General features: G+C 41.3%; 1 protein-coding gene and 1 non-coding gene across 7 annotated transcripts in view; both read left to right on the top strand.

Annotated features, from left to right (window-relative positions):
- The window catches only part of LRATD2 (LRAT domain containing 2), a 70113-nt gene that overhangs the window by 18722 nt on the left and 32776 nt on the right, over positions 1 to 18615 (top strand). For 2 of the 6 annotated variants that reach the window (XR_011543177.1, XR_011543180.1), the window contains one exon: positions 5705 to 5785. The exons of 3 other annotated variants lie outside the window; for them this stretch is intronic. The gene's annotated coding sequence lies outside the window, so the exon portion shown is untranslated. Of the gene's footprint in view, positions 1 to 5704; positions 5786 to 8210; positions 8321 to 18615 lie in introns of those variants that run through there. One more of the 6 variants, XR_011543182.1, reaches the window with a different exon arrangement.
- LOC139085381 (U6 spliceosomal RNA) lies at positions 17032 to 17138 on the top strand. The gene has a single exon (XR_011543652.1). It is a non-coding gene; the product is annotated as a U6 spliceosomal RNA (small nuclear RNA).

The raw sequence follows: 18615 nt of genomic DNA, 5'->3' as shown, positions 1-18615 counted from the left end.
TCGCTATGGAGCATACATGGCCATGTGCAAAAACATCCACGAGGAAGTCACACATCTACAGAAATCTCCTTTTAATACTATCATCCTTTTATATTTTTTCTTATGTATTAATCACAGAGACTCCATTTTCATACATAAAAAACAGAGTTAATAATACCTCCTGCTATGGACTGAATTGTGTTCCCCCAAATTCTCACGGTGAAGCCCTAAGTCCCAATGGGATGGTATTTGGAGGTGAGGCCTTTGAGAGGTAATTAAGTGTAGATGAGGTCATAAGGGTGGAGCCCCCATGATGGATTAGTGTCCTTATAAAAAGGGACGCTGGAGAGCTTGCTTCCTCCCTCTCTCTCCACCTTGTGAGCACACAGCGAGAAGGTGGCCATCGGCCACCAGAACCTGACCGTACTGGCGCCTTGATCTTGGACTTCTAGCTTCCAGAACTGTGAGAAAAATATTTCTGTTGTTTAAGCCCCCCAATCTGTGGTATTTTGTTACAGCAGCCCAAGCAGCTAATATACCCACCTTATGAAATTATTTTAAAGATTAACAGAAGCAATGAGGTAAAGACATCTAGAATAATTTCTAACATGGATTATGGAGTTATCACAAGCCAGGTATTGTTCCAAGAGCTTCACATGTGTATTGGCTTGCTAGGACTGCCACAGCAAAATACCACCAACTGGGTGCCTTAAAACAACAGAAATTTGTACTCTCACAGTTTTGGAGGCTAGAAGTCTAAAATTAAGGTGCTGACAAGGCCAAACTCTCTTAAAAGCCTCTGGGGGAGGATCCTTCCTTGCCTCTTCCTAGCTTCTGGTGGCCCGAGGTGTAATCTCTGCCTCTGTTGTCACATGGCATTCTCCTCGTGTCTTCACGTGGCCATCTTCTTATAAGGACACCAGTGATATTGGAGGAAGTGCCTACCTTATTCCAGTATGATCTCATTTTTAACATCTACAGTGACCTTATTTCCAAAAAAAAGTCCTATCCTGAGATATTGAGGGTTAGGACTTCAGCATATCTTTTCTGAAGGGAACAATTGAACTCATCACAATACATATTACCTCACTCAATCTCCGCTGTAACCCAATGGAGCAGAGATTATTATTGTTCCCATTTTAGATATGAGGACACTGAGGCTCAGAGAATTCACAGAACTTGTCCAAGATCATACAGTGACTAAGCAAGTGTATGCTGTACTACTTCTTGCTTAGTAGAGTTTGGGAGCATAGTAGGTACTCAGAAAAAAATGATTTTATTATTCTTTTTCTTTATTTTATTTCAAAATCCCTCACAAATGACCATATATTCTAGAGCAGGGGTAAGCAAACATTTGATGAAAAGGGCCAGATAGTAAATACTTTAGGTTTTACAGATGACGTGGTCAGTCTTTGTTGCAGCTACTGAACTCTGCCACTATAGCATGAAAGTAGCCAAAGATAATATGTAAGCAAATGAGCGTGGCTGTGTTCCAATAAGGCATTATTTGCTAAAATAGATGGTGTTTATCCATTCATCAGTTGATAGACATTTGGGTTGCTTCCACCTTTTGGTTATTATGAATAGAGCTGCTATTTGATAGTGTCCTTTCAAGCACAAAAGTTTTTAATGTTGATGAAGCCCAATTTATCCATAGTTTTCTTTTATTTCATGCTTTTGATGTCATATCTAAGGAAACATTGCTTAATCTGATGCCATGAAGACTTGCTCCTGTGTTTTCTTCTAAGAGTTGTATAGTTTTAGTTCTTAAGTTTAAGTTTCTCATCCATTTTGAGTTAACTTTTGTATATGGTCTTAAAGTAGGACCCAATTTCTTTCTTTTGCATGTGGATATCCAGTTATCCCAGCATCATTTGTTGAAAATGCTATTCTTTCCCCCACTGAATAGTCTTGGCATTCTGGTCAAAAATCAATTGACCATCAAAGTAAGGGCTTATTTCTGGACTCTCAATTCTATTGCATTGTTCCCTATGCTTATCACCATGCCACTTCCTCACTGTCTTGATTACTGTGTTGCTGTGTTGTAAGTTTTGAAATCAGGAACTTTGAGTCCTCCAATTGTGTTCTTTCTTTTCAAGATTGTTTTGGCTATTCTGGGGCCCTTGCATTAACATATAAATTTTAGGGTCAACTTGTCAATTTCTGCAAAAAAGCCAGCTGGGGTTTTGGCCAGCTGGGGATTTAGGATTGCAGTGAATCTTCAGATCAAGTTGGAGAGTATTACCATTGTAACAATATTAAGTCTTCCAATCCATGAACATGAGATATCTTTCCATTTATTTATGTCTTCATTAATTTCTTTCAATAGTGTTTCGTAGTTTTCAATGTATAAGTCTTGCACTTCTTTTATTAAATTTGTTCTTAAGTATTTTGTTCTTTCTGATGCTATTATTAATGGAATTGTTTTCTTAATTTTATTTTCAGATAGTTCAAAGTGTATAGAATTATATTTAATTTTTGTATACTGACTTTGTATCTTGTAATCTTGATAAACTCAATTTTTTGTCTTAATTTATCTTTTTAGTCTACTCCTTACTTTTTTCTATAAACAAGATCATGCTGTCTGCAAATAGAGATGATTCTACTTCTTCCTTCTCAATCTGAATGGCTTTTATTTCTTTTTCTTGTTTAAATGTGCTGGCAAGAACCTCCAGCACAGTACTGAAGAGACATGGCAAGAGCTGATATCTTGTTCCTGATCTTAGAGGAAAAACTTTCACTCTTTCACCATTAGATAGGATGTTGGCTTTGGGTTTTTCATAGATACCATTTATAAGTTGAGGAGATTCTTTTCTATTCTTAGTTTGTTGAGTGTTTTTATCATGAAAGAGTGTCGGATTTTGCCAGGTATTTTTTCTGCTATTGAGATGATCATGTGATTTTTTGAACTTTGTTCTATTAATATGGTGTATTATATTAATTGTTTTTTGTATTGAACCAACCTTGCATTCCTAGGATAATCTCACTCATTCAAAGTAAACAATTCTTTCTATATGTTGGTGAAGTCAGTTTGCTAGTATTTTTTTGAGGATTTTTTGGTCTATATTTATATGGCATATTGATCTGATTCTTATGATGCCTTTGTTTGGTTTGATATCAGGATAATGTGAGCCTCATAGAATGGTGTAGGTCTCTGCTTATTTACTTTTTTAATTAGTTTTTATTTTTGTTATTTATATTGAACAATCTCAATTGACCTGTCTTTAAGTTTACTAAATCTTCTGCCTGCTCAAATCTCCAGTTGGGCATAATTTCTATCTTTTTATTGATAATCTACATCTGGTGACATATTTTTCTCATACTTTCCTTTAATTCTTTAGACATGGTTTCTTTTAGTTCTTTAAATATATTTATGAGAACAGATTTAAGTGTCTGCCTAGTAAGTCCAATGCCTGGACTTTCTCATGAACAGTTTTTCTGTAAACTAATTTTTCCCTTTGTCTAGGCCATGCTTGCCGATTTCTTTGCCTGTCTCCTATTTTTTTGCTATTGTTATTGAAAACTGCCCATTGTAAATAATGCAACGTGTCAACTCTGGAAATCAGATTCTCTGTCTTTTCCAGGCTTTGTTGTTGTTGCTATTATTTGTTTGTTTAGTGACTTTTTGGACTAATTCTGTAAAATATATATTCTTTGTTGTGAGTGGCCACTGAAGTCTCTATTCAGTTAGCTTAGTGGTTAGCTAATGACTAGACAGAGATTTCCTTAAAATTCCTTGAACTTATAATCTTTCAGCCTTTTTAAGGGCTGTGTGTGTGTGTGTTGAGTTATGTTTTCAGTGTTCTGGCAGACGGTCTACAATTCCATCTTATCCTTTACTCCTTGCTCAGGTGGAGACTCAAGATAACCAGAGGTGAGAGAGTAGGACATTCTCCAGTCTTTCCTGGGCATATGCACAGTCCTGAAAATGCATATGAGCTTCTAGATTCTCAGGAATATGTTGAAGCTTTTCAAAGGCCCCTATGGATATCTCATTAGCCAGTTTTTCTTTTTAAAAATTTTGGTTAGCCTCTTGTTAGCTGTAACCATTAACACCTCCTCAGTCAGCTGTGATATTAAACAATTGCCACTGATTGTATTTAACAAATACTCTGTGGGTAGGGCGCTTCACAAAGAGCAAGCTCTGATTAGGTCAAATAAAGACAGTCCTTGAAAGTGGAGCTTTTTAGGGAACTGCCAGGCAGGTCAAATAGTGACAATTCTCTGGGAATGGGGCTTCTGGGGAGCTCCAAAGCCATTTGCTTCCCTCAGTAGCTTCTAAGTGCTGGTTTTCACTGCTCCTGTAGTTGTGAGGTTTTTGTCTTTTTGTGCTACTGAATTGCTAGAGAGAGGGTGCTGGGCATAAGTCAAGTTAAAATGCCACAAGGCACATTCTCCTTGCCAAGATTCAGCCATTTTTCTTAAATAAATGCTGTTTGGATTGTTGCAAGCCTTTGATAATTTTTCAGAGTTCTGAAAAAGTTAATTTTGACAGTTTTCTCTGGTGTTCTCCTTGCTTTTATGGAGAAGTGGGTTTCAGAGGTCCTCAGTTGACCATTTCAGAACAGTCAGTTGTATATACGTTTTCTATAGCTTGCAACAAATTGCCACAAACTTTACAGCTAAAACAACACGGATGTATTATGTCAGAGGTTTTGTAGGTCAGAAGTTCTGGCACAGAGTAACTGGGTTTTCTGCTCAGGTCCTACAATGCTTAAATCAGCATGTTGGTTGGATAGTATTCTCTTCTGGAGCCTGAGGTCTTCTTCACACTCATTCACGGTATTGGCAGGTGGTTGTTGGTTGTACTACTGAGCTCTATAATTTTTTGCTGATGGCTAGCGGTCCATCTCAACATCTAGAAGCCACTTTTAGGTACTAACCATGATCTGGAAGCTTACTCCTTCAAAACCAGCAGGAAGAATCTTTCTCCAGTCTGTTAAGATGGAGTCTTACATTACATAACCTAATCATGGGAATTACTGTCCTATCATATTCACAGGACCTGCACACACTCAAGGAGAGGGGATTATATGGGGAATATCCACTACGGGGTGGGATTCTTGGAGGCCATCTTAGAATTCTGCCTACCATAAGCTTAAGTGTGGGTTTTCAAGCGTTTGGCTACAAGACACATCATTTTCAGCTATATTCCATTTGTGTAGCACTGTTTTATATAGCACTTTCATAAAAAGTTAATCTAATGTAATCTTCCGAACAGCTCTCTGAGATAGGCGGGGAAGGTATTCCTAAACCCGTTTTAGAAATGTGAACCAAAAAGCTCAGAGAGATTATATGACTTGTTCATGAGCACACAGCTAGTGAGAGGCAAATTAATTCCTCTGACTCTGAGTGGAGTGTCCTCTGCCCTACCACACACCTGCCTGCCATGTTGAGTCAGTCCTTTCTGAGTTTGGCTTGCTACATGGCAATGAGGATGTGAGTGCCTGAGGCTTCTTTAAGGGGCTTAGTCTCTGCAACAGTCTCGCCCTGGGCTCCTGCATCTCCTATGTGTATTTAGGGAGAATACCTGAGCAGGGGAAATAGTATTAACCAGGAATTTCAATAAAATGGAGTTTTCAGGGGTGAATTGCAATTTAAATAGCTGAAAAATGCCATTTACTTCCAGCAATATATTCTGAATGCTCCCTCTGGCCCAGCTCGAAGGGAGCAGACAGTCATCTCCTGCAGAAAGTAAATGGGATTTTTATTTTTGTCTTGATAGTGCCTTGAAATCAGCCATCTCGAGGCAGGCAATGGGGCCTCGGTGAAGACACATCAGGAGGAACAGCAGAAAGTTCGGAAGGTATTCAGCCAATGACCAAACTCACTCTCCCTTTAATTTGATGGTTTTGTAAGTGGTAGAAGAATTTAATCATTTAAGACTAGTTTTCCTATCTCCCTATACTTAATCTTCTGGTTCAATGTATCCAGTCATCGGAAAGGTAGTGGGGATTCTTTAGTTCCTATTCAAACCTTTTAATTATTCTGTGTCTTTCTGCAGTAGTGCAAATGGCTCTCATCATTCAATCCTTCAAATGTTTGAGGGCCGTGGAACTGGGATGTTGGTTCCCAATCCAGATTTCCTTTCCCCCGCCCCTGCACAGACTCCCCAGCTTCCATGAGAAGCTGCTTCCCATCTTCTACAAGGGCCAGCCCCCTTGCCTCAAAGTGGCAACATGCTCCAGAGCTCCCCCTGCCATCAGGCTGAGCTAGATCCAGCTGAGACCACATCCCTGCCTAGCCTCCTCCCCTGCCCATCCTGCTTCCTGCATTTCCTCTCTCCTGAGAGCCCTCCCCAGTCAGTGAATCACATTCACCCAAATCACTGCCCCAGGTGCTGCTTCAGTGGGCCTGGCCTAAGACAGAGTGTAAAGAAGTTCTGCCCTGCCCTTCCTCCAGCTTAGTTAAAAAAGAAAAATAATCACGTCCAGGATCTAAAGGCCTTGCTGTAAAGAAACATCCATTTGAATAAGGTAGTCCTCACTAACTTGGAGGTCATTTACCTCTTAACCTCAGTTATCTGAAATACGGCCACAAACATAGAAAAGGCCTATGTGTAACCGATCCAGATAATATAAAATGAAAGGCAGTCTGTGCTTTCATTGTTGAAGAAAAGTACAGGTTTTGGTGCTGGACAGTTACACATATGAATGACCCCTCTCCCATGTGCTGGGCCGGTGGGGTTGGGCTAGCTGGTTATCCCTCCAGCTCTCAGTTTCCCCTCTGTAACACAGGGTTCACCCATATACCTCACGGTGTTGCTGGAAAGACAAATGGTCAATATGTTAAATGAATTAGTACATATCAGGGCTTCAAAAACCAGAGCTTTTATTATTAAGGTCTTCGTGTGACAAGGAGCATGCTGTTTCAGGCCAATTTCTCTTTCAAAGCTGAGGCTGGGAGCAGGTCCTTTTTCTTATACAAAAAAACAAAATCTCACCAACTGCAATGAGACAGAAATGAACTTTGATGTTGTCTGTCACCACGCTGAGTCCCAGGGGGAGAAGAAAGAGATGGATTGCTAAAGAAGAGGGGAATGTGCGGGACAGTTCTCCGGGCATGGTGAGGTGCGCGTGGACAGCAAAGATGGGGTGGCATTGTTCTGGGCCCCTGGAAGTCTGCTGAGCCCAAGAAGCCTCATCCAAACAGAGGAGGGGCAGGAAATATGGGAGGTGGCCTGTGTCAGCATCGGTTAAACCTGGGGAGCGGGGGCTCTGTGGATGTTTGTCTGACTCTCTGCAATTTTATGTAAGTTTGAAATATTTAAAAATTAAAAGTAAAATAAAAGTAGAGGTAACAAAGGACTCAATGAGAATGATTAAATCCACGTTGTGAAATGAACTAAGCATGGTATAATTTACACTGTCTTTGACTCAAATTAGTGTATACACACCGTGTGTATGTGTGTAAATTTATATATATATACACGTATATATCTATTATTTTTTTCACATAACATATATAATCATATATGTGTGTGTATGTGTATATATATGTGTGTATGTATATATATATATATGTATATTTCACACACATGATTTTAACTAAACCTTCTTACCAGCTTCCAGAGCGTCTGTCCCAGGTTAGTAAATGAGCAAAATGCTCAGATCCTGTATCTCCTCTGTAGCTGCCTGTTTCTTCCCAGATTTCAGGTTAGCTTCACGGCCTCAGTTCTTTGTCGCGTTCAAGAAAAATTGTTAACTTGCAGCCTGTCTAGCTTTTTTCTTGTTGTAAGGGTGAGGGCAGTGTTCTTTCTAGCTCTTTATATCTCTGAGCTGAAACCAGAAATCTTTGCATTAAAATTGTGAATCTAAAAATGCGCCCTGATTTAAAAGGTCTTCCTCCTTTGTTTAAAACCTTTATCGCCGTTTGATTTCCTTTCTCTGGGTTACCAGTGAAGTTGAACACCTGTTCTGCTCTTCATCAATCATCTTCATCAATTTGTAGCCCCCTAGAGTTGGTGGTGTCTCAGATATGCTCTCAGGAGTCCAGGAAGGGGAATCTGGGGGTGCTGGATGGGGAGGAAGATGTGGTGGGGTAATTTCGGGAGGCAAGAGAATTGATGTAGGTGGTCCTAGTTCCAACTGTGAGCTCTTCCCTTATGCTTTGTTCATCTCTGGGACTAAAATCTCTCTGCAGCACTCTCCTCTATTCCTCCAGGGCCTGACCGGTCCTCCCAGGATAATTTATTTTAATGAGTGCTTTATTCTCAATCATTTGACCAACAGAGACTCAACCGAGAAGAGCTTCAGAATTGGACTCTGGCCTTCTTTCAGGGGAAGCAGCATATAAGGCAAAGTGAAGAAGGTGGTATCGGTGAGGGTCCTGGTAAAAGACATCACCTTCAGGTTAGTCACATTCAAGGAGAGTCCAATTGAGAAATTACAATGTTGTGAGCAGGTGTAAGGAAACCTGAGGGAAGAAGCAGTACCAGGGCTATTAAGAGCAAGGTTCCTTTACTAGCCCTGGGTCCTAGGGAAAGACGTGGTATGTGGAACAGAAACAGAAAGGGCCTGGCTTGTGTGGAGAAAGCTTCCTGACATGAGCAAGACCCAAGGAGGAGGGAGGTGGCCAGCGCCAGGGGTAACTCTGAGAAGAAATACCCGACCCCACTCTCCTCCCTCCCTCTTCTTCTGCTGGTGTTTATAATTGGCCAAAGCCAACTAGAAGACAAACAGCAAGGGAGCACATTGATGGATTCATCCAGGTCAGCCTCCTGGGGTACAGAGAAGAAGGATGAGAGTGGATCTGGGCAGGTGGACTGAACACATCCAGCACAAAGGCCATGGGGACCACATCTCATTAGGTATTCACATGACTATGTAATATTTCTTGACTTAAATGTCAAAATACTGTATAATGATAATTATCTTGCTCTATTAATTCAATCACTACTTTGAATCACCATATAAGGGGTTTACTATTATTATCTCCCCCAAAACCAAGGCAGAGAGTGATTAAGTCTTTTTCCCAAGTCACATAGCTAGAAACACTAGTAAGAAAAAGTTTATAAGACTCAAAGTCCTTGCTTATAATCACTATACTCTACAAATTTATTCTACCCTCTCTTTGGGCAGTCTCTCAGAGCTAGACTCTTCCTCCTCAGCATTCTAAGGAACTTTTCTGATCTGGTTCCTTGCCTTTCCTTCCTCTTCAAAAGTGGACTGAGTCACTGGTCACAGCATTAAGAAACTGAGCTCAGGACCAGACCAGGTAAGGCCAGGACCTGGGATGCTGGCAGATGAGCAGGGACAGTGATGGTCAGACAGAGCTAGGGAACCATGAACAGGGAACCAACAGAAAGGAACACAGAGACCAGATGCAGACATTTCACCTGCAGCCTGGAGGTCAGCCCAAGGGGAAAAGAGATAAGGGATGCAAAGGTTATAAGTAAGGTTGGCACAGCTCCCTAAGAAATGGGTGAATGATCAGGGTGACATTGCTTTGTCCAACAGAAGCAGCTAATATTTGTACAATGCCTTAATGGTTAAAGCAAATTCCAAAATATGTTACTAGACAATAGTTTATACCAGACAGTGGGCTTCCTGAGGGCGGCACCTTTTCATTTTGGTATCCCTACCATCTAGCACGGTGCCTGGCACATAGTAGACAATCTCAGCAAATATTTGTTAAATAAATAATTGGAAATAGAGTAAATAATGGAACCATGAGGGGTTTGGGAGCCAATAACCTCAGGAACATAATCCTGGTTCTGTTGATAATTGAGAGAGAGTCCTTGGGGAGGTCATCTAGTCTTTGTGAGCTGCAGTATGCTCATATATGCAATGAAAATTAAGAATTCCTACATTTTCAGTGTTGTTGGGAAGTTATACACAAACACACACTCTGCATACACACATACTATACACACATACACCAGCATACTAGATGTATATGTATACACTACATATATATGTGTGTATACTCACACATATGTGCATACACTCAACACTACTTTTGTGTCTAGCTAGGTAATCATGATGATATGATGACAGCGACCATGTTGATGAAAGAGAAACTTCCCTTGAGGGTTCCTATATTTTTTTGCTACCTCCATTTCTTGAATGAGTTTATTTCCGACAGCTCTGTCTAAGCAACAAACGGGTCTTAAGCTTCCCAAAGAGAAGAGAGCTGAGGAGAGAGCTGTGCACGTAGCAAGGTGACTTCTGTTATTAAATGAGCACAGTGGTGCAGGCTCGCTTGCCCATACTTACAACTGTTATAAAGGAAGGCTTAAAAGCCACCCCACCACGTCCTCTCAGAGGTAAAAGCTCTCGCTGCAGGGGTTTGCTGAGCCTTCCTAAGCCGCAGTGACACTGGGCCATGAGCTGGGTCCTTCAACAGTTCACCTCTAGGTTAGTCGTGATTTTTTTTCTTGTATCTTTCTTTCTCCAGTCAACTTTTCTCAGTCTGTGAAAGTTAGAATCTTTTTGCCATCATTCTTCTCACCATTAGAGGTTTAGACCTCTACTCTCATCTCCATATTTCCCTCCCCTCATTCTACTAAAATCTGTTTAGTGGTAAAATCGGTTAAGATGGCATTTAATAGAAAGAACGATGTGCTGACTCCCCTTGCTCTCGGTACCAGCTCCCTCTCTGATACAAGTTCACCACCTATGGGCTGACAAGGAGGTTCAGGCAGGGATTCTTCTTAACTTGCGATTACTGTGTTCCCAACATGTGCTCATCACTCTCCTATGCAACCTGGATGGTAGAGGAGAAGAGAGGATGCTGGAATCAGAGGCCCTGCAATATAAGGCATATAGCAGCTCTCTTTCAAGGAGTGAGCCAAACATTTTTGAAAATGTTTTTATAAAATTTGTTGGCTGACAAAAGTCCGTGGTCCATGTACATTATGACGATCCATATTAATGTGAATCACAATAACACATCAAAAATGGACTTCAAGCAAACTTACCTAAATCCTCAGCATTAGTAAACGTTGCTTTCTGCTGCAAGAAAACGCATGGGAGTACCTGTTGAAAATTTCCCATACAGCACCATTCAGTAATGTTCATCCCAGTGAGCTTGTTCCCCTCCTCCTGCACTCCTTGGAAGAGGAACCACTTTGGATTCATTGATCCTCTGGTTCTTACTGATGCTCTGAGGGTGCCCAAGAAGAAGGTGCTGTTTCACGTCCATGAGGACAGGAATCTTAGCCAGGAGTTCATGGATCTCTGCAAAGTTGTATGGATAGTGTTCACCAGCCTTCTGATATTTATGCAAAATTTGTATCTATGTCTTCTGTGGGCTTCTTTTTCTGAGAAAATTTTCCATATCTTTCGGGAGATTCCCATGGTTATATATGTTAAGAGGACGCTAACCTGGAGGGTTTGTTGAAATATTTTGTAAACTATACCCAGTATATTTTAGCCAAAAATCGGAGGGAAAATAGTAAACTCCCTTTCTCCTTGGCTTATGGGATTTTCACTCCTTGCCCAGAGGTCAGTGAAAGAACTGTGTACAGAGATGGTGTGGCACAGCAAAGGAGTAGTGGTAGATGAAACTGTTGTAGCCAAGACTCTAGTACCAATTGGCTTTCTGAATCCATGTAGTCTCCACAATACTAACCATGAAGTGGATAAAGAAGAATAGTCCCCCTCCATCCTCTGCCACACAGATACAGCCAGGAAGGGACATATGTATTACATAGGAAGTTTGACGGCTTCCATGTGCTCCCACAAATGTACTCCCACAAGTGCAACCACAAATATTTACCAAGGGTGCAAAACCAGAGAGTGAGTCTTCTTGAAGAATGATGCATTAGCGAGGTCCTAACTGTGTCCTATGTGTGAATTTTGACAAGTCCCTTAATGTCTCAGCCTGTGTTTTCTCACTCGTTCAATTCAGGTGAGTTTATTCACCTAATCTGCCTTTAAAGGATGTAGTAGTTAAATGGTAGAGTTGCTGAATCACTAAGAAAAAAATGAAGTATAAAAGAACATAGACACCCAGGTATTTTAGTCTTAATAGAAAGAATGTGATTGTTCTGAAAGGACAGCTAGGACCAAAATAGCAGAGTAGACTGCTTCCAGGAAGAAGAAACTAACAGGCAAAATGGGGCATGTTGAAAGTGCATTTGGAAACCAGAGTCAAAACATTTTGTATGCTGCTGTAAGAGTTTGAAGATTGTTATGTGGGTCTGATATGCAAGTGGTGGTGTGGACTTGGGCCAGACATCAGTTCAATGACCATTGTGAAAGACCATATGGACAATTTGTATTTTGCTCTTAGCCTTCTGGACACCAACCTGGCCAAGCTCCTGGCCACTCAGGAGCGTGAGGTTCTCTAAAAACAGATTCCTGGGCTCAGAACTCACTGGGGCAACCGGTCTTCTACATTAACCCTGTCAGAATGTGACTACTTCATGTGTTATTAACTTGCATGTGCAACATGTAGATTGAAATCTTTAATAATAATACTAGTAATGTTGAGGATGTACCATGCTAGGCACTACTTTGTGCTTTCTCGGTTATTCTTCACAAATACTCTGCAAAGTAAGTGGAATAGGTTTGTTGGAAATAGGTTGGACCTGGTTGATATAATCAGGAAATAGCTTTCCTTTTCTCCCCATGGCCTTCAAACTCATTTAGTTGTATTTGCCTTCTCCCTCCACTGATGGTGTATCAGGGAGAGGTAGATTCCCAGTCACTTTCAAGTATTAAAACGTCCACTCCAACCCAAATCAAAATTTAATCTCACATCCAGTTTCAAGCTTCTCCACTCTGCCCAGCTCAGGCGTGTCCAGATGCTTCGGTAAAAGCATAGAGTGCTTGGCCCATTTTTCAACTCTCCTTGCTCCACCGCCTACCTGACTCCCCTAATTGCTGATGGGTTTTCTAAGGTTAGGGTAGTGGGAAGGGTGAGAGATCAGGTGGCAGATTCTGTTTGTGATGCTCTCTTGGCTGTTGAAGGTGCTCCAAATGATCAGATCCAAATGTGCAGTCTTCCAGGTGGCACCTTTCATGCGGCTTCCTCAGAGACACTGACTTGGCAATGTGCTAGGCTAATCTCTTGTAACTTCTTTCAGCTCCTGCCCCTTGTGGTACCCTAGTTCTCTTGAGCAGATTGGTTAAGCTGACTGCCTTCCATGGTATTCACCTGGCCCTGGTGAAATGCACACACACTTGCTCCGCCATCGTGGGCAGCTTTGAGGAGCCCCACCCTTAATGTTCTCTAAGCAAGCTAGGTACTAGTATTTATGTTCTCAATGCCAGGGGGCGAATTTAAAATCTCTCAAGAACTCCACTGCAGGGGCAGCTTGGGACCAGTCTTTGCATCTCTGCATCCCAGAAAGTATCCAGCCTGAGAGCGAGATGCCAGTCTTCCTTCTCTTAACAAATCCTCTTTCCAAGACTGATTATCCTAGACTTCCTCATTTTGCTGTGGGTGAATGGAAGCAAATCCATCTCCAATATTACAAGCATTTTTGAAAGAATTTCTTTCTCTCCAAGGAGGCTTCTAGACTTCTTGTAAGCAAGCTTTTGGGAGTGTCAGATTTGGTTACCAATTAGCAGTTCTCATGTGGAGGGATCCAGCTCCTCTCTGTAGATTACCTGGCTACTTAGCTTTGTTCCCATCTTTGGGGTCTCAGCTGAAACTCTAAGTTCTGTTGAACATTTTTTATAATCCTTTTACCCACAATAAACCGAATCATAGAGATTTGTTGGGGCCCACCCCATGGCTGAGTGGGTTAAGTTCATGCACTCCCCTTCAAGGGCCCAGGGTTTCACTGGTTCGGATCCTAGGCGCAGACATGGCACTGCTCATTGGGCCATGCTGAGGTGGCATCCCACATAGCACAACCAGAGGCACTCACAACTAGAATATACAATTATGTACTGGGGGGTTTTGGGGAGAAGAGGAAGGAAAAAAAGAGAAATTTGTTGCAAAGTGCTGAGGGTTACTCAACTTGTAAGAGCAAAAGTCAGATTTAAACCCTGATCTGCCCTTCTCCCATGTACATAGTCTTTCCCATACTCCACAGCATTCTCCTTAACTAAAGTTGCCTAGGACCAGGAGAAAGGAACTACACTTAATTGCATTTTACAGATGAGTAAACAAAGGCTCAAAAAATGTAAGAGACTTGCATAAGATCACCCTATGGACTAGTCAGGGTTCCAACAGGAAACAGATGGCTCACGCAGAGGAGGATGCTCCAAAGACAGTTTAATAAAGGATCATTTAAAAAGGTATGGGCAGTATTAGGAAGCCACAAGGGATAGTGCAATACTCCAGGACTAGTGAGCAGCAGGGCTGTTACCCGTAGGACTAGAGGGAGCAGAGAAGGAGAGAATTGTGTCCAGTGGGCCACCTTAAGAGGAACAGGGACCGCAGGTTGTAGGAGATAGCCAGTCCTAAGTCACATGTGGCTCTGACACTTTGACTGTATTGTAAATGCTTCTAGGGCAGGGACTTTTTCTTATCATCTTTTAAATGGTGCCATTCCAAGCACACACAGACATTTAGTGACTTTTCCTTTAAAAAAAAAAATAAAAACGCAGGCTGTGATTTTCTTGCAAGGCTGGAAATTGACTCTGGAGGCAGTTACCCAAAAGGAGTGTCGATCACGTTTTGACAAATGGAACCATCATTAGAAGAAACATGTAATCTTTTTAATTATTCATTCTATAACCCACATGTTAGCTTTGTCCTCATTCTTGAGTACTAGTCCCTTTTTAAATCTATCCACTTGTGCACAATCATGATGGAACAAGGTAGTACACTGAAGAGGTTTTTTAGGGATAATAGAGTCAAGGCTGCAGAACACTATTCACCATGAACTCCTTCAGATTCTCCTTTGCTGCTTCCTTCTTCTTTTCTTCCTTTGTCTTTTTTCCTTCCCCTTCCTTCCCTTTCTCTGCCTTCTGTCTTGACAGTTCTCTTCCTCATTTTTGACAAAAATTCCTCAGTTCTCAGACCTGGTGGGAGAGACTGCTATGCATTCATCGAAGGTCGTTTTCTCTTGTTCTTGGACACATACCGAAACTACATTTCCCGGACTCCTTTGCAGGTAGATATAGCCATGTGACTGAGTTTATCCAATGGAATATGGGTAGAAGTGGTATGTACCCCTTCCCGATGTCCTGGCCCGTGAAAACCTCCCATAGACAAGCCTCTCTCTTTCTTTCTCTCTCTGCTGGCTCGATGTTGAAAGTCAAGGGATTAGACTGTTGACGGTATTGAAACCTTCATCAACCTGGCTCTGTATGGGGCAGAACTAATTCTAACTCTAGTTCACACCTCTTCTCCTTGCCATCAGGATCATCTTTTAGGTGTTTACATGAGTGATAAAGTTTATGTAAGAGAGAATTAAACTTTATGTGAGTGAGAAATAAACTTTCATTGTATTGAGTCAAAGATATTTCAAGATTTATCTGTCATAGCAGCTGACCTTACATAAACTAATATAGCCATTTCCCCGAGGAGTCCTCCTCCACCTTTCCTGATCTTGTGCTTTTCCAAGTCTCTCTCCTCTTAACTATGATGAACAAAGTAGATCTCAAGCTGCTGTGTCCATGCTTGCACACTCACAACCAATGTAGCACTCAGCAAAGAAACCTTCAATTACAAAGAACCACCCCCTAAAAGGAGGGATATGTCAAATAATATTTATTTTCTGTGACATACCATCTTTCATTCAACACATATCACGAAACACCTTCTATATTCTCTGCTCTTCTGTAGGCGCTAGAGATAGAGAAACAAAAGCCAGTTGCTGCCTTCAGTAGTTCTTGGTCTAGTGTTCAAATAGACAACAAAAGTATAGTTTAGAAATCATAGGTTTTCGCGGAAGTCAAAGGAGGGATATTTAATTCAACTTAGACTTGCATCAAGGAAGTTTTCCTAAGGAAGGATCTGGCTTGAATCGTAAAGCGTGAGGAAGAATCAAGCAAAGGTGGAGGGAGAGTGTTGTTGCATGAGTATTGTGAGTAAGAAGGCAGTGAGATGGTGTGGCTTTCCTGGAAACTGCATTTTAAGCCAAACCAGAGTGAAGGGTATATGACTGGGTGTAGGTGTGGGTGTGGTGGGAGATAAAGCTGGAGATTCAAGTTGGGACCAGGTCCTGAAGGACATCATGTTGAAGGTTAATGTGCATCTGACACCATCTGTTCCTGTCTCCTTGTTAATATGCCATGTCATGATTTCTCAGTTACAGGTCAAAAATAATTCTTGTTCCTCATACATGGCTCTCCCTGTGTTCTAAGCACAGTCCCTGAGCTGGAGGAGACTTCAATGTGATGCCCAAGCTTCTCCACAATTGCTCTGAAATGTCACCGTCTTGGATGTTCCCAGAGTCAGCCTCACTATATGTGAATTTGCTGAGGGCTTCGCATGAAGGAAAAACCATGGGGCTTTGGAGAACTCAGTATAGTACACTAAGAATCTCCTCCTTTCTGTGTGGGCCAAGAGCCTTTTTGTCTTCAACCACATTATCATCGTTGTTGTTGCTGCGTTTCATCCTTTTTACTTATACAGCCCTTTACTGTTCATAATGGCTTTTACTTAAATGACTTCATATGATCTTCTCTAGTGTCCTCTGCAATTTGCAGAATGGATTCCATGATCACATGATATAGGTAAAGGGCCTGAGGTCTAGAGAGATGAAATGATTTGCCTCTCCTCATTGGTAAGTGGTTGAGCCAGGACCAGAATTGCACTTCAACAAATATTTTCTAGGTCTTGATCTCCTTGAGACGCAACAGCACATCTTCTAAAAAGTGTCAACTTCAGGGGCTGGCCCCGTGGCCGAGTGGTTAAGTTCGCGCACTCCACTGCAGGCGGCCCAGTGTTTCGTTGGTTCGAATCCTGGGCGCAGACATGGCACTGCTCATCAAACCACGCTGAGGCAGTGTCCCACATGCCGCAACTAGAAGGACCCACAACAAAGAATATGCAACTATGTACCGGGGGCTTTGGGGAGAAAAAAGGAAAAAATAAAATCTTTAAAAAAAAAAAAAAAGTGTCAACTTCCCAGTGCCCTATGTAGCCACTTAATCTATATTTTCTGATTTAACTTAAAATGGTGATTAAAAACATAGGCTTTGAGTGCTTGCTTCGGCAGCACATATACTAAAATTGGAACGATACAGAGAAGATTAGCATGGCCCCTGTGCAAGGATGACATGCAAATTCGGGAAGCGTTCCATATTTTTTTGTAATCTATCATAACATTAATAAAAAAAAGAAAAAAAAAACATAGGCTTTGAAATCAAAGGAAATCTGAATTCAGCACCTGGTTCTTGGTATACTTGGGCAAGTCATTTAATCTCTCAGAGCAGCAGGTTTCTTATTTATAAGTGGACTATTAATGTTTTCCTCATAGAGTTGTGAGAACCAAAGGACATGATGTAAATGAGGCATTTAGCATAGTGCCTAGCACACAGAATTGCTCAGTTTATGCTAAGATCTCATGGTGTCTCCTTTCAGTTATTATTTTTTTAATACGCAAAATTTTACAAGTATTCAAAAGTAGGCAGAATCACATAGTGGACCACTACACGCCAAACACACAGGTTCAACAATTATCAGCTCATGGCCAATTTTGTTTCATATCTCTATCTTCTTTCCTCCCTTGTATTATTTTGAAGCCAATTTCAAGCATCATATGTTTTCATCTGTAAACTACGCAATACGTATCTCTGAAAGATAAGGATTTAAAAGAATAATAACCACAAGTGTTACTTCCCTCTACAAAAAAATAATCAATAGTTGTAGCAAGCACCGTAATGGCTCCCCAAAGACGTCCATGTCCTGATTCCCTGAACCTGTGAATATGTTTTATGGCAGAGGAGAATTAATGTTACAGATGGAATTATGTTTGCTAATTGGCTGACCTTAAAATAGGGCGATAATCCTGGATTATCCAGCTGCACCCAATGTAATTGCAAGGATCCTTAAAGGGGGAAGAGAGAGAAGAGAGGGAGAACCATAGAGATGGTAGCCAAGAAGGATTTGGCCTGATGTTGCTGGCCTTGAAGACTCAGGAAGGGGGCCATGAACCAAGATTATAACACAATGAATTATAATCTCTTCTTCTTTAGTGTAGGAAGAACCTGTGTCTTGCTTCTAACCAACAGAATATGGAAAACTTGGTGGGATGTCACTCCCTTGATGGGATTATATTATATGGTAAACAGTGTCTCTTCTGAGGTCTAAGAATAGAAGCATTTTTCAGGAAACTTATACGTTAGTTGGAAAGTCATCATTTGCTCTCACTATGTCACAAAACTCTTCTGGCTCTCCCTGACTCTTCAGTGAAGAACTTCTAGTATTTTTGCAGTCTGCTGGATTTGTCTTCTGGGACTGATCAAGAAGGAGGTCAGAAGAGAAATAAGTTAACTCTACCCAATGTCGTTCCAAAGTTTGGCAACAAATCCCTCTTGGGTGAATTTTCCTCTTGGGTGGATGACAGTGAGGGTATCAGTCACAGAGAGGGACTCTCAACCCGGGGGTCTGTAGAGAAGATCTGAGTATGAAGTAAAGACACTCTAACTTATACTCTCACCAATAGTAGAAATCAGGAGGCAGCCCTTAGAGCAGAGAAAAGGGAGTCTTGAAGCACCTGCTTTTCAAGGCTTAATTACCCCCACAAAGACTGGGATACCAGGGAAACTGAAGCACATGCCTAGG

Source organism: Equus przewalskii, chromosome 8 (assembly GCF_037783145.1).
Source record: "Equus przewalskii isolate Varuska chromosome 8, EquPr2, whole genome shotgun sequence".
Lineage (NCBI taxonomy): Eukaryota > Metazoa > Chordata > Mammalia > Perissodactyla > Equidae > Equus > Equus przewalskii.
This window is presented reverse-complemented; position numbering and strand designations above follow the sequence as displayed.